The following is a 16,318-nucleotide window of genomic DNA, read 5'->3' as shown; positions in this document are numbered from 1 at the left end:
AATGCAGTTGCAAATCTTGAATCTCAAACAAGGCATTGACGTACAATGTAAATCATAAAAATGGAAGAATACCAATATTTTGTTGTCTGTCTGTCTGTCTGTCTATATGTATAAGGTCTAATAGCAGATCCACACAATACTAGCTATACAGTGCAAAACAAAAGCTAAACAGCAAAAATCATACAAGCAAAACCTTGCCAAGATCCACAGAAAGATAAAATCCAACAACCAAAAGTAAATATGTACCATGAGACAAAAGATAAAAAGTAAAGATGCTGCAAAAACTCTTAGAAAGGCAAAGAGTCCAATATAAAACCAAGAAAAGTGTAAAATCATGAAAATAAAATGTTGAATGTTTTCTTTATAAACTTTACTCTGAGAATAAGTCCAAGACCTCAAATGGAGCATCATCACACAAGTTAGGTTTGGTTAAATCTATAATATAACCACAGGTTCAGTTTGCTAAAATCTGTCATATAACCACATGTTAGGTTTGGTTAAATCTATAATATAACCACAGGTTCAGTTTGCTAAAATCTGTCATATAACCATAGGTTAGGTTTGGTTAAATCTATAATATAACCACAGGTTCAGTTTGCTAAAATCTGTCATATAACCACATGTTAGGTTTGGTTAAATCTATAATATAACCACAGGTTCAGTTTGCTAAAATCTGTCATATAACCACATGTTAGGTTTGGTTAAATCTATAATATAACCACAGGTTCAGTTTGCTAAAATCTGTCATATAACCATAGGTTAGGTTTGGTTAAATCTATAATATAACCACAGGTTCAGTTTGCTAAAATCTGTCATATAACCACATGTTAGGTTTGGTTAAATCTATAATATAACCACAGGTTCAGTTTGCTAAAATCTGTCATATAACCACATGTTAGGTTTGGTTAAATCTATAATATAACCACAGGTTCAGTTTGCTAAAATCTGTCATATAACCATAGATTAGGTTTGGTTGAATCTGTAAGTATTTTGGAAGAAAGCAGTGTTACTTAAGTTGTATCTTTTAAGGTGTTCTTTAGAGATATCCATTAACTGTGTTAACTGATAAAAATCCATTCATTCTTGTTACCATGCATATAGTCAGTGTCACAATGATTAATCTCAATTTGCTAATTGGAATACAACCAAATATAAATTCATGTCAAAATTCAAGCAGTGACCTTTTGACTCTGCCACTGTTAACAGCATTGCACCTATGATCCCAATAGTAGGGGACAATGTGTATTCCATCCTTCAAATTTGTGGGAAAGCCAACATTTTAAAAGGACAAAAATGCACTAGCAGTGCTAACAAATATTAAATATTCCTATTTACCACATTGTCATCTGCACTGTTTATCATATTTTCCCTGAACACTTTCATTATTATAATAAACATTTCATCCAGTGTTCAAGCAATTTCGGATCATTCATTCATTTAACTTCTTTGTTCAGTCATTATCTACCAGCATTTATTGTAATAATTCTTATTTTTTCTGGAGTATTTTTCTTTTCAAATCAGAAATTTATTGATTAAATGACAAATTGTGTATTTGGATATATAAATCTAGTCCTTTTAGTCACTGATTTAACCTCAGAATAAATATCTGCTATGGCAGACAAGCCTTTAACCTTGGAAAGGTATTAAACCAGCAGCCAACAGCAACTTTACATTGTAACTTGGCAGACTACCTCAAACCTGTAACGTTTTGATTACCATACATGTTGCGTTAAAATGCATCTTAATTGCCATCTTACAGTTATTATTGCCTTCAACGACTCTGGACACGGTAAGCACCTAATGAAGATCAGGATGGACAGGCACTAAAGAAAACTAGTAGTCACATTTTTGGATTTTTCCCAACAAAAATGTTCACTCAGTGCAGAACACGTGACACAAACTTACAGGAAACCTGTGATCCGATGCTCAATGTGCAAAACTGGGCAATGATATTTAGTTGCCAAAGTTCCTTCCCAAAAGAGCAGATGCAGTGGAGGTCAGAGCTGCACAATTTTATTTCAGAATCAAATAAATATTTCAAGAAGTATTACAGTGAAAACCCTATGTCAAAGCCACCATTCATGCAAGACAAATGGAGATAACAAATTTGTGACAGTCTTCATATTCCCATCCTGGAGTACCATTGCTACTGGAACTAGTTACAGTGAAGTCCTCGTAGAAATACTCATTTGAGCTGCTTCAGCATCCAAAGTGGGAATTTGAATGAGCCAGCAATGAGTATGAACTTAGTAGCAAGAATCTGCTACCAAGGGTTGTAATGTAGAGGGAAGGACAGATCACACCCCAAGTTTGTCTAGTGAAGGACTGGCCTTTGCTAAACCTTTGCAAAAGCTCCTTAACCATCATTTAGTGAGGAAGGAGCAAAAGTTCTGGTTGAGAGAGAGTTTGACACAGAAAGTTTCTCTAATCTAGAAAGTATATTGGAGTCACCAGAACCTGCAGCTTTGAGACATAGATCATTAGACAAGAGTCTGTCGATCTCGTTCACCACTTTATCAAACAAATAGGATTCCTTCTCATCTGCCTCATTAACCCAAGGCTGAGAAAGGGTAGGTGATCCAAAGGGACAGGGTACCACACTGGCCTGCTCTGTGTCAAATTTGTTTTTAATGAGGACAGTTATGGACATCTTCATCCTTCACTCTCTCTCTCTCTCCTGGGAACAGGTCTACATGATTCAGTATCTCTCTGCTTAAGGGGAGAATCTAAATCTGGAAAAATCCTCTGGCAGATATAATAAACTGTTTAAAGCATTGGTCTCTGCTGATTCTCCACCCAATGAAGAAGTTTTGGGGAATGTCTACCCTATTCCCTTTTTTTTTAGATCCAACCTTGTACAATTACTGCTATGCAGCCCAGATCCAGAAGTTCATGGATGTGTTTAGGGAAAGTATATAGAGTAGTTTTTATAATGCAAAATGAATTAGACTTGATTTAATTAAAAAAACAAATCTTTTAAGGATGTTTGCTTTTATAAAATCAATGTTTAGTGCAAAGCTCAAAATGACACAAGTGCACTATCTAACAGTTTCCAGCTGAAGGGTAACAGCTGGAATGATATACATGTACCTATTAGTCTGTACTGACATGAACTGTAACAGCTGGAATGATATACCTATTTGACTGTACTGACCTGAATTGTAACAGCTGGAATGATCTACCTATTAGACTGTATTGATATGAATTGTAATAGCTGGAAGGATATACCTATTAGACTGTATTGATATGAGTTGTAACAGCTAGAAGGATATACCTATTTGACTGTACTGACATGAATTGTAACAGCTGGAATGCTATACCTATTTGACTGTACTGACATGAATTGTAACAGCTGGAATGATATACCTATGTGACTGTACTGACATGAATTGTAACAGCTGGAATGATATACCTATTAGACTGTTCTGACATGAATTGTAAGAGCTGGAAGGATATACCTATTAGACTGTATTGATATGAATTGTAACAGGTGGAAGGATATACCTATTAGACTGTATTGATATGAATTGTTACAGCTGGAAGGATATACCTATTAGACTGTATTGACATGAATTGTAACAGCTGGAAGGATATACCTATGTGACTGTACTGACATGAATTGTAACAGCTGGAAGGATATACCTATTAGACTGTACTGACATGAATTGTAACAACAGGAAGGATATACCTATTTGACTGTATTGACATGAATTGTAACAGCAGGAAGGATATACCTATTTGACTGTACTGACGTGAATTGTAACAGCTGGAAGGATATACCTGTTAGACTGTACTGACATGAATTGTAACATCAGGAAGGATATACCTATTAGACTATATTGATATGAATTGTAACAGCAGGAAGGATATACCTATTAGACTGTACTGACATGAATTGCAACAGCAGGAAGGATATACCTATGTGACTGTACTGACATGAATTGTAACAGCTGGAAGGATATACCTATTAGACTGTACTGACCTGAGTTATAACAACAGGAAGAATATACCTATTAGACCACTGACATAAACTTTTAACAGTTTCCTGCTGGGGGTCATTAATTTGTCTTTCATTAGTGCTGGTTTTTATCAGCCGTCTTAAGCCTACTCAAAGCACTGAGTGGCAGAATAGAAGTTTAAACAATATGTAAATTGGACACTACATAGCATGTTTCTGGTATTAAGTGTTGTGTAATAAATCAATTTCATAGTCACCTAAATAGTTAAATTAAGGTAATTAACAACACATGTTGTTTACATTACAGAACACTAATCTTGGCATATTATCAATACTACATTGAACAAGATGCCAAATGCATTCATGTTTATCATTCAAAGCTTCTACACACATACCCTACCCCACCCCATGCTCCCACCTGCATTCTGTGAGAGGTGTCTAATGTCCATTCTCTTTTGAGTGTAATGATGATGTTCATTCTAAGGTCTTTTATTTTTAAAAGAGTAATTTGATCTTGTATTTTATGAAAGTTGCCTTTTTGGGATACCTAAACTTACTTGGTTCTATATAGCCATACTGTGCTGCTGTGTTGTTAAACCCTACAGATAGACACACACACACATATACAAACACACACAAACACAAAACAACAACAAAGGGAATCGTACATTAGAACTTAAATGCTGTTTGCAGCCAAGACAAACCATTGAGATATGACTGTATATAACACACACCTAGCTGTATAGAGTGCCGACCCAGATTTGCTGTCATGTAAGTCACCAGCTGATCTGGATCAGTTTTATTCATTCTATTTAGGATTGCAATCTTGATCTACTGGCACATCATACTACTTACTGTGGTTACCTCCCCTAATGCCACCTGGAGAAAACAAGACTGTGATAACCATATCTTAATTAATTTGGATTGTATTTACTGTGATTTTATTTTAAGTGTCTTTAGTGCACAGTCTAAATTTTTTTTACAACATGCTGATGAAAAATTCCAGGGATTCTTTACTATAAGTGATGGAACACATAGTTAATGACATAATAATTTTGCACATAAACAGATATAATATTACAGTGACATCACAATGTAACACATCTGCACTGTTTCTACCATAATTCTTGATGGGATGTCAATGAATACACTTAGGGAACAATAGTAGGAATCTGTCAAGTGTCAAAACATCAATAAACATTCATAGATTGGTATGCATTTTCTCGCACTGCTCGTATTTGAACTTCTATTACTAAGTAAGCATAACTATATAAAAAAGTTAGTCAAAAAGTACTCTACCACTTGTTGACCATAAATTACCAGCTGAATGAGTATTTAACAAGAGTACTATGAAAGGTAAGTTATATGTCTTTCCTTTGTGTTATAGTCCTCTATTTAGCATAGTCTATATTAGAGATTATCTACTACCGTGTCTAAATATATTGACTTATCTTGACCAAGGTATGCAGTCCTGTGATAAGCATATGTGCTGAAACCATCTTTTTTTTTATCTGACTCACCATAACCCTGATCTTTGACCTTTAGACCCCAAGAAAATCTATACAGATTTCTTAATTACCCAATGTACAAGCCATACACAATATCTGGTCAAGGAACTTAACTCTAGAACCAAAATTATTGTGCAAAACCCATTTTTCTTTTTGCCATATGGACAGTAACTTTTGAACTTTTGACCTCCAAATATATAGACCTCCTCAGAAACTTAAGTGTCAGCCACTGATGTTAACACTAGTCAAGGTTCATGGTCTAGAACCAAGTGATTATGCAAATACCATTACTTTCTAATTATGTGAAAATACTAATTTATACTTGCAAGGCTACAGCTTACTCCAATAATGCTCCCATTATATATGAAGTATGCTTGGATGGGGCCCATTTCTCTTCATTCAGTCACAGTGGACTTGAACTTTGACCTTTAGATTACCAAATCAGTATGCTTTTTTCTTGTCTCAAGTGTCAGCCAGCCACAAAACTTTTGTCCCCCAAATCAACAGGTTTGAACTTTACTCTATCTGCAAGTCATCTAAAAAGTTTAGTCAAGGTCAGAGATACAGAAGTTACAGAAAAAGTTTTCTTCTTTCAGTGAGCTTGACCTTTGACCACTAAATCCTAACACTGATAAGCTTCTTGATTACTCCCAATATGTTATTTACAAAGTTTTGGTATTGTCAGATGGTGGAGAAACTGAATTAGTATATGCAAATAAAAATGGACAGATGATATGCTCATACACGTGGCAGACAGAATGGTCAGCTCAGGACAGATCAGGAGATTTACAAATTTGGTCAGGAGTCTGAGTCTTCAAATCAGGAGGATTTTCACTGACCCAGTTTTAAGCATGCTAATGGACAAAAATGAGATCCATTAAACATGTAAAGTCCTTTCAAAGTAACATTTTCCTCTTTGTACTGTCCTTATACAAAGCACAAGTATTTGTAGCATTTCATAGTAGATCATTGCCTGGAATATATTTGTGGCTGCCTTCATGATGGTAGATCTTAATGTTTAGGAGATGATGCATTATTACTTGATCCAAATTTCACTTAGATTCAGCCTGAATTTTTCTCAAATTGGAAAATGGCATTTCAGCGACTGATTTTGAACTTGAGCAATGTTAGCAGAACTCTACAGAGTTCTCCAAGATGTTTCCATTGTACTTAAAGAATAAGATTGGCATACTGCATTTTCATATCCCTTGATCATTTTACTCGTCAATTAGAATGGCCAATTTTTTTTACTGTAACACATGTTTTCAGCTATCATATCCCAGTGAAAAGCTTAGGTCAATAGGTGAAAATCTTTTGTTTGTTTGCATAAGAATGTTTGTGCAATTTTAAAGTAGGGTTGACCACACGTAAAGCATGATATGTTGAGCTGTAAAGGTTGCAAATGGTGGCTCTGCACATCCAACTTTCAATGAAGCTTCCACAAACACAGATATAAGTAATGGCATAATTCTTGTAAAGTTCAATATGCTTTTACAAGATGGGGTTCTGCATGATGCATGTCAGTCTTGCCATTGTAGCAAAGTTTAAAATCTACTTAACAGGAAGGGTAGAATGCAGATTTATGTCCCTTTGACAAACCAATAAAATTCCTGTTTACATTCATTATTGAATTTTGAGTGATATTTCATTGCTTAGATTTTGATGTTTTAGCATTGAAAGTTAATGCACACTTGGCTTGAAAAACTTTAAACACTGAAGCCAAACCAATCTGGTTTTATGCCACTTGAGTTCATTAGTAATCTAAGTAAAATCCATTTTCATCTTTAGTCCTTTCTGAATTATTGATGATCACATATAATATAATCTATCTCAACAAACTTTAAGCGCAGAAGATAAACTGATCCTGCCAAGAGCATAAATAACATTAACCATTTTTTGCTTCTTTAACTAACTCTTTATAATCAAACCATAATCCATTAATGCCTATAATCCTTCCATATTACTTATAATCCTACTAACATAATCCAATGATTACTTGTAGTAGGTTACTGTCTGTAGAATGAGCAATTAAAGTGTCATGCTCACTCTTTGTTTGTCATAGTCATGTGATCACAGGCAGTTTTTACCATAACATTGGACACAAGGTGTCAAAAAAAGGAAAAAATTTATAATAATTTGCTTTCATGGGAGATTTTAATGAATGATGGAATGAACAAAAGACAACCCTCAACTCATTAGGAAAACTATCCTAACTAAAAGGTTCTCATGTATGCACTCTGCCTTATGATAGCATATTCACATGTATGCACTTTGCCTTATGGTAACATAGACACATGTATGCACTTTGCCTTATGGTAGCATATTCACATGTATGCACTCTGCCTTATGGTAACATATACACATGTATGCACTTTGCCTTATGGTAGCATATTCACATGTATGCACTTTGCCTTATGGTAACATAGACACATGTATGCACTTTGCCTTATGATAGCATATTCACATGTATGCACTCTGCCTTATGGTAACATATACACATGTATGCACTTTGCCTTATGGTAACATAGACACATGTATGCACTTTGCCTTATGATAGCATATTCACATGTATGCACCTTGCCTTATGGTAACATAGACACATGTATGCACTTTGCCTTATGGTAACATAGACACATGTATGCACTTTGCCTTATGATAGCATATTCACATGTATGCACTCTGCCTTATGGTAACATAGACACATGTATGCACTCTGCCTTATGGTAACATATACACATGTATGCACTTTGCCTTATGCTAACATATCCACATGGTGTTGACCTCATCGTCTATATAGACTGCTTGTGAGAGGGTGCTGCCGAGGTATGTGAACCTGTCTACATTTCTGAGCTTTTGGCCATTGACAGTGATGGATGGTTCCAGGTAATCTTCTCCAGGGCTGGCTAATGCAGAACCTCAGTCTTGCTGGTAGAGATGGTGAGTCTGAAGTAGGTGCACACTGTGGAAAAGAGGTCCATGCTCTGTTGCATGCCTGCCTCTGTGCTGGAGTTGAGGACATAGTCATCTGCAAACAGGAGGTCGCAAATGTTCTCAACTTGGACTTTGGTTTTGGCTTGAAGCCTCCTCAGGTTGAACAACTTCCCATCCAGACGGTATCGGAGACCTACTCCAACATCACTGTCTTTGAAAGCATCCATTAACATTGTGAGAACATGAAGCTGAAGAGAGTGGGGGCTAAGATGCATATTTGTTTCACACCATTCGTAACTGCAAAGAGTTTGGAATAGTTACCCTGGTCCTGTATGTAAATGTATGCACTCTGCCTTATGGTAACATATCCACATGTATGCACTCTGCCTTATGGTAACATATACACATGTATGCACTGTGCCTTAAGGTAACATATCCACGTGTATGCACTCTGCTATATGGTAACATATACACATGTATGCACTCTACTATATGGTAACATATACACATGTATGCACTCTACTTTATGGTAATATATACAAATGTATGCACTCTGCCTTATGGTAACATATACACATGTATGCACTCTACTTTATGGTAACATATCCATATGTATGCACTCTGTCTTATGGTAACATATCCACATGTATGCACTCTGCCTTATGGTAACATATACACATGTATGCACTCTGCCTTATGGTAACATATACACATGTATGCACTGTGCCTTAAGGTAACATATCCACGTGTATGCACTCTGCCTTATGGTAACATATACACATGTATGCACTCTGCTATATGGTAACATATACACATATATGCACTCTACTTTATGGTAACATATCCATATGTATGCACTCTGTCTTATGGTAATATATAGACATGTATGCACTCTGCCTTATGGTAACATATAGACATGTATGCACTCTGCCTTATGGTAACATATAGACATGTATGCACTCTGCCTTATGGTAACATATACAAATGCAACAAATTCACACAAGCTGAGGATTACTCACTCCTATTATCAAATACATAATTATACAGATCATACTGGTTTTTCACACAAGAAAGTCTGCATGTGCAATTTACAGCAGGTTCTACATTGCTAGAGATTTCCAAAGGATTCTTACACTTTTGTTTAACTTTATCATTTTCTATCATTGGACTGTAAGTAAAATATTAAAACTGTGTAATGTTCTTTTTCATTATTTATTAAGAGACATGAGTCACAACCATGCAATTTTACATCCAATCTCTTCAAGAGTTCATAGCACTATGATAAATTTAATTACAAAGTGATGTCATATGTCTGATATCATAAAGTCCAATGAAACAGTCACATCATTTTAAGCTGCACAGCAGGTAGTGATTTTACAAAACTTCATGTAGTTTTACACATTTGTACGCAACAATTGTAGCAGTTTATAGAAGGCAATAGTTGTAGCAGTTTATAGTAGGCAATAGTTGTAGCAGTTTATGGAAGGCAATAGTTGTAGCAGTTTATAGTAGGCAATAGTTGTAGCAGTTTATAGAAGGCAATAGTTGTAGCAGTTTATAGTAGGCAATAGTTGTAGCAGATTATAGAAGGCAATAGCTGTAGCAGTTTATAGTAGGCAATAGTTGTAGCAGTTTATAGAAGGCAATAGCTGTAGCAGATTATAGAAGGCAATAGCTGTAGCAGTTTATAGAAGGCAATAGTTGTAGCAGATTATAGAAGGCAATAGTTGTAGCAGTTTATAGAAGGCAATAGTTGTAGCAGATTATAGAAGGCAATAGTTGTAGCAGTTTATAGTAGGCAATAGTTGTAGCAGTTTATAGAAGGCAATAGTTGTAGCAGATTATAGAAGGCAATAGCTGTAGCAGTTTATAGAAGGCAATAGTTGTAGTAGTTTATAGAAGACAATAGTTGTAGCAGTTTATAGAAGGCAATAGTTGTAGCAGTTTAAGTTAAAGAAGGCTCATCACAATTCTATGTCTGACCTGTAAATGGTGCAATGATAAAAGTGGTCTATGGCTTCAAAAGCTGTAATAAATAATAATAGTACTTTACTTATCAAGTGGGACTCATTTGGTGAAAGACTTGGTGAAAGACTATTATCCCTTGAGGAGAAATACAACAAAGTACATCATGCAAGTTAAAATTTATGTTTCCAGTTGGCCAACCATTCCTTTTTCTCAGTGCTGACCCTAGCACTTTTCCCCCCAATGAATAAGAAAAATTAAAAAGTAAAAAAGCATATATATATATATATATATATATATATATATATATATATATATATATATATATATATATATCCTAATTTTAAAACCAGTACAATAGGAAACATACACTTGTTGGGGTCTTATTAACAGTTACTAGGTCTTTAGTATCATAAATACTAGATTCTACTCTAATCTATTAGTAATACATGTATGTACCTGCTCACCATATCTCTTCATAAATATTGTAATATTTTCTGCTGATAATACATGCAATGGAAGCTTATTCCACAGAACTCTGCCAAGTATTGGAAGCTTTTCTTAAAATGCTCTGTACTTGGGTTTGGTAGATGATGGTTTCCAAGTGATGCTGCTCTCAAATGATAAAATGTTGAACAAGACCTGAATAAATCCTGTATTTACTATGGTGCACCTCCATATGGCCATTTATGAACAAGAAATGCTTTGTTAAAATTAATCCATTAAAATATGAGAAACTATTTTAGTTTTGTAAATAATACTTTAATTCAAATCCAAACACTATGTTCAGATTTGAATTAAATCAATGTTTACAAACTAAAAGGCTTTTAATATCACTGTAACTGGTCTGACTAGTTAAGGTAAGTGTTATAGGACTTCAAGAACTTTAATACAGCTCTGAACATTGTCATGCTGCCACTTACCGCTGCATAAATTATTTTCATCTTTTGCTATCTGCTAATACAAGAGTCAGACTAAACATCATTAATGTGGCTAACTAGAAAGAACACCTGCTATCTGTATTATTCATGTGACTAGAAAAAAGTAGCTGCTGTCTGTAATATTCATGTGACTAGAATGAGCACCTGCTGTCTGTAATATTCATGTGACTAGAATGAGCACCTGCTGTCTGTAATATTCCTTTGACAAGGAAGGCCACCTGCTGTCTGTAATATTCATGTGACCAGAGAGAGCACATGATGTCTGTTATATTTCTATGATGAGAAAGGGCACCTGCTGTCTGTGATATTGTTGTATCTAGAAACAGCACTACTGTCTGTAATATTCATGTGACTAGAATGGATACCTGTTTTCTGTAATATTCATTATTTTAAAAAATTAGTTTTTACTGCACAACTATTGGTTTTAAAATATTATTATGCCAAGAATAGGCAAGTAACAGCATTCTAACTGCTACATTATGTAACAGTGGTGAAGTTTGATACAAATGTCTAAGTAATCATGATATATTTATTATTGATTAGTTCTGACAGACAGTTAGCATGATATGATCTGTGTATAATGACTGACCAATTTCAAACAGTGCAGGCTCATATGTGCCATCACATAAAATGATGGCAAACCAAAGTCTATGATCTAAAGTAAAATACAAGACCCTGCTCTGATAGCAGATCATGCAACAACAGGTCAGGGTCTATGCCAATCATAATTTGGTCTATGTTCTACACAAGCAGATACAATATTCTGTTCCAAATCACAAAATGTCATGACAAATATGAGTATTAATTGCATTAATTTGCTAATAATTAATAATAGTTAATACAGAAAGGTGGTGATGATGATGATGGTGTTATATATATATATATATATATATATATATATATATATATATATATATATATATATATATATATGAGTTCATCCTGTGCAATCTAACCATTATTCTCAATATCTCTGAATATCCTTGTGTAATGTAAAGAAAGAAACTGCTTTTCATATAGTTCTCTGAGATTCATTCTATTGATTTCACATTGTTGTAATATTAAATTCAAGTCATTGAAAGCTTTGGAGTCAGTGGAACTGCTATGTGTCCAAGTTTACAAAATGAAGTCACAGCTGTGGAAGTAGAAAATTACTTAAAAACATTGTGAATATAAGATTAAGACATAAATACATTGAGATTACTCAGACACTCATAAAAATACAAAATACACAGTACACGTGTAATCAACAGTGACAACAATAAATTATGATAAATACAGATAAAATAAATAACATAATAGAAAAATATGTTAAAAGAATAAGCAACTATGGACTTCAAATTTAAATAGAAGAAAACCATGCTCCAGTCCTTTGTTGGGATATAAAATCCATAACAAACTAGAGGAATGGTATGTGATTTGCTCATGTACATACACCCCTGCCTATCCAGCATCCTGCACCTATCCCCATGATGGAGATGAGTTAATAGTCCCAAAAGTGTATAACTCTTTCAAAATTGTGCATCATCATTTGTCAATATACATTTTCTAGTTATCACCATAAGAAGTACAAAACAAAGTCCCATACTTTGAGAGTATCAGGTACCATATATGCCCACTTATAAAATTAGTCCAATGCAAACTCCATAGACCTGCATTTGCCAGCATATTATGCACCAGCAGATCTGGGTCTGAGCAGTTTATAAAGAGTAATTAGTAGAACAAACAACACAGACCATGGTATGCATGCAAATAATGCTATGGTAAATCAGGATCATTGTTGTTTGCAGTTAGACTCGACTTATAAGCAAGTATAAATGGTAGTTTGCATTCACAAAATTCCATCATTTATTGCATCCAGCTGTAAGTCAAAGGAGGTATAATTCTTACAAAATCATGGGAGGACAATGATTTGTCAACATGCACATCTTTAATGATGGCCACAATATGCACCATGTTTTGCAGCAATCTATCGCAAGAGACCCTAATCAAAATGTCTTTGTAATTACAAAGACAAAATTAATACTCAAAGTTGCAAGATGACAATCAAGTCCTCCATGATCTTGATGACCCAAGCCCACTTATCAAGTCTGATGGAAATTAAACGAGAAATACATGCTATAGATCTAGAGACATAACAAGGTCAGATGCAAGGGACCTCATTATTATGTACAGATCTTAATTAGTATTCAACCTGTAATTGACAATGATGACATAAGGTGGAACCAAGTTTGATTGGAATCAGTTTCTGGAGGAGTAAAAGACAATCAGATAAAAGAGTACCTCATTAGCATTATAAATCCTGCTCATAATCAACTCATCCAAAATCTTGATAATATAGAACCATTTAACAAGTTTGATCAAATCTGATCAAAAACATGGCTGTTTAAGCACTGACAACCTAAGCCAACCAGCTGCTAGGTCATGTTATTACTATGCATGAATCATGCTCAACCAAGATCTTCATGACAAAGGCTTACATGCCAATGTGATCAAAATCATATGAAAAATACAAGCCTCTATCGTGGTGAGAAACCAGCAATCAATACATCAATATGCATAGGTCTCACTCATAATAACAATTATCCCACCTTTATATTATGAATTAGCATCTTTGCCAAAGTTTATTAAAATAAGATCAGAAATACATGCTCTTGAGTAGAAAGAAGCAAAGCCAATTGTATGCAAGATCACATCGCTAATATTTGTTTTGATGATATATGCCTACGTATTTACAAAGGTTAATAGAAATATAATGAAGAAAAAGATAGTTGTTAAAATATTAACATGTTCAGCCAGTCAATATCACCTCATTAATATGCATGACTCTTGTTCTTACATGAACTCATCCAAGCTCTTTATGATTTAAGTCTAAATACCAAGTTTGATCAAAACTGGGACTGAAATACAGACAAGTAGGTTCAACCAATCATATGGAAGATCACCTCATTAATATGCATGACTCTTGTTCTTACATGAACTCATCCAAGCTCTTTATGATTTAAGTCAAAATACCAAGTTTTATCAAAACTGGACCTGAAATACAGACAAGTAGGTTCAACCAATCATATGGAAGATCACCTCATTAATATGCATGACTCTTGTTCTTACATGAACTCATCCAAGCTCTTGATGATTTAAAGTCTATATACCAAGTTTTATCAAAACTGGACCTGAAATACAGACAAGTAGGTTCACCCAATCATATACAAGATGGATCCTGTGCATAATCAAACTCATTTGAGACTTTAATCAGGAAAGTATGTATTTAAAGTATGATCAGAATCAGACAAAACATATGACATACAGAGTAGTAACACGTTTAGTCAATCAGATGCAAGATTACCTGGCTATAATGCATCTTTTGATCAAACTTAACCAAGATTTTGATGATATAAACATATATTCTAAGTTTTATCAAAATCAAAGCTGGAATACAACCTCCAGAATGGTAACTGGCCCAGTTAATCAAATGCAAGAAAACCTCAGTAGCATGCATGGATCTCAATGATCACTGAACTCGTCTGAGATCTAAATAATATAAGGAAATATTCCAATTTTGATCAAAACTGTATTTGAACATTGGCCTCCAGAATGGTAATGAGCAAGATGCAAGATCACCTTTTCATATCCATGGATCATTTCTGGACTTGACTGAGAATTTCATGATATAAGCCTATATTACAACATTTATCAAAACTGGATCAAAAATATGGACTAGAGGGTGATAATAAGCAATTTTTGACAGATGATGGATAAATGACTGACAATGGATGCAGGATCATACCATAATCTTATCTAGCCTTATGGCCTTCTAAAAACTGCATGACAATCTGCATTCACAAGTCTGTCATATACTGTATTTAGGTGTAGAACAAACTAGGTAATAACTCTAACAAAAACTGCAAGTGATTTCCCAAAATGTGCCTCCTCAGATCATGACCATAACAAGCCTGTCAATCCACTGAAAACTGTAATCCACTGAAAACTGTAATCCATTGAAAACTGTAATCCATTGAAAACTGTGAGACCTGTTGTATTCACAATATTCTGTCTTACACTAGATCCAGTTCAGAGGTCAAAGAGCAATATTGCTCACAAAGTTCTGGAGCAGAGATTTCTTGATATGCACATTTTCAGATGTTGACCACAAACACGTACCAAGTTTCACATCCATCAAAACCTCCAAGACTAGCTGTGTAAAGGGCAATAACTCTCAAAAATATTTTGGGAACAAAGTGATTTTGCTGTTATGCACATTTTCAGTTGATGACCATAATATTTATGTAGTCTTATGGTACTCTACAACCAAGAGGCCACATCACCCACCAGAGTGGCTTATGTATTTTGGTAGCTTACCATTTACTTTGCTGGCTTATGTAGCAGCATAAGAACACATCCTATGTAAACTATCTCCCAAACATTACATGAAACATAAATAATATGCACTGTCTCTTGCACATATATCAAAGTCACCCAGAATCTTGTTTATAATAATAAAAATATGGCTTCTAGAGTGGTAACAGCTCAACCAATCAGATGTCTTGATTCTGCTTACTTTCAAAACTGCCCAATACAAGCCCATCTTCTAATTCTGATCAAACTCAGATCAGAATTATGGTTTTCAGAGTAATAATTAGCTCAGCCAATCACATGCAAGATCAACTCATAAATATGCATGGGTCTTACTCATTACTGAAACAGTCCAGGAGCTTGATGACAGAAGGAAAGGTTGCAAGTTTGATCAAAGATCAAATATAAAATATGGCTTCCAAAGAGGTAACGACTTCAATCTGATACAACATATTAATATTTGTGGATCATGCTGACATTATCAAACCCATCCAAGATATAATGTCTATGCTGTTTCTGTACCAACCCAAAACTGATCTGTCTAGCCCAACACTCTAATCCACTTACCTGTTTAAACTTGACATCTAACAGAGCAAAGTTTATATACTGTTTACATGGCTACTGGAGCTGCATAAAGGCTGTGTATTTAATGCTTGTTCTTT

General features: G+C 34.7%; 1 protein-coding gene across 1 annotated transcript in view; it reads right to left on the bottom strand.

The window, feature by feature from the left end:
* The window catches only part of LOC149785785 (uncharacterized), a 398,918-nt gene that overhangs the window by 59,544 nt on the left and 323,056 nt on the right, over nt 1-16,318 (bottom strand). The window lies entirely within an intron of this gene.

The sequence above is a fragment of the Sinohyriopsis cumingii genome, chromosome 13 (assembly GCF_028554795.1).
Source record: "Sinohyriopsis cumingii isolate HCF-2022 chromosome 13, ASM2855479v2, whole genome shotgun sequence".
Classification (NCBI taxonomy): domain Eukaryota; kingdom Metazoa; phylum Mollusca; class Bivalvia; order Unionida; family Unionidae; genus Sinohyriopsis; species Sinohyriopsis cumingii.
This window is presented reverse-complemented; position numbering and strand designations above follow the sequence as displayed.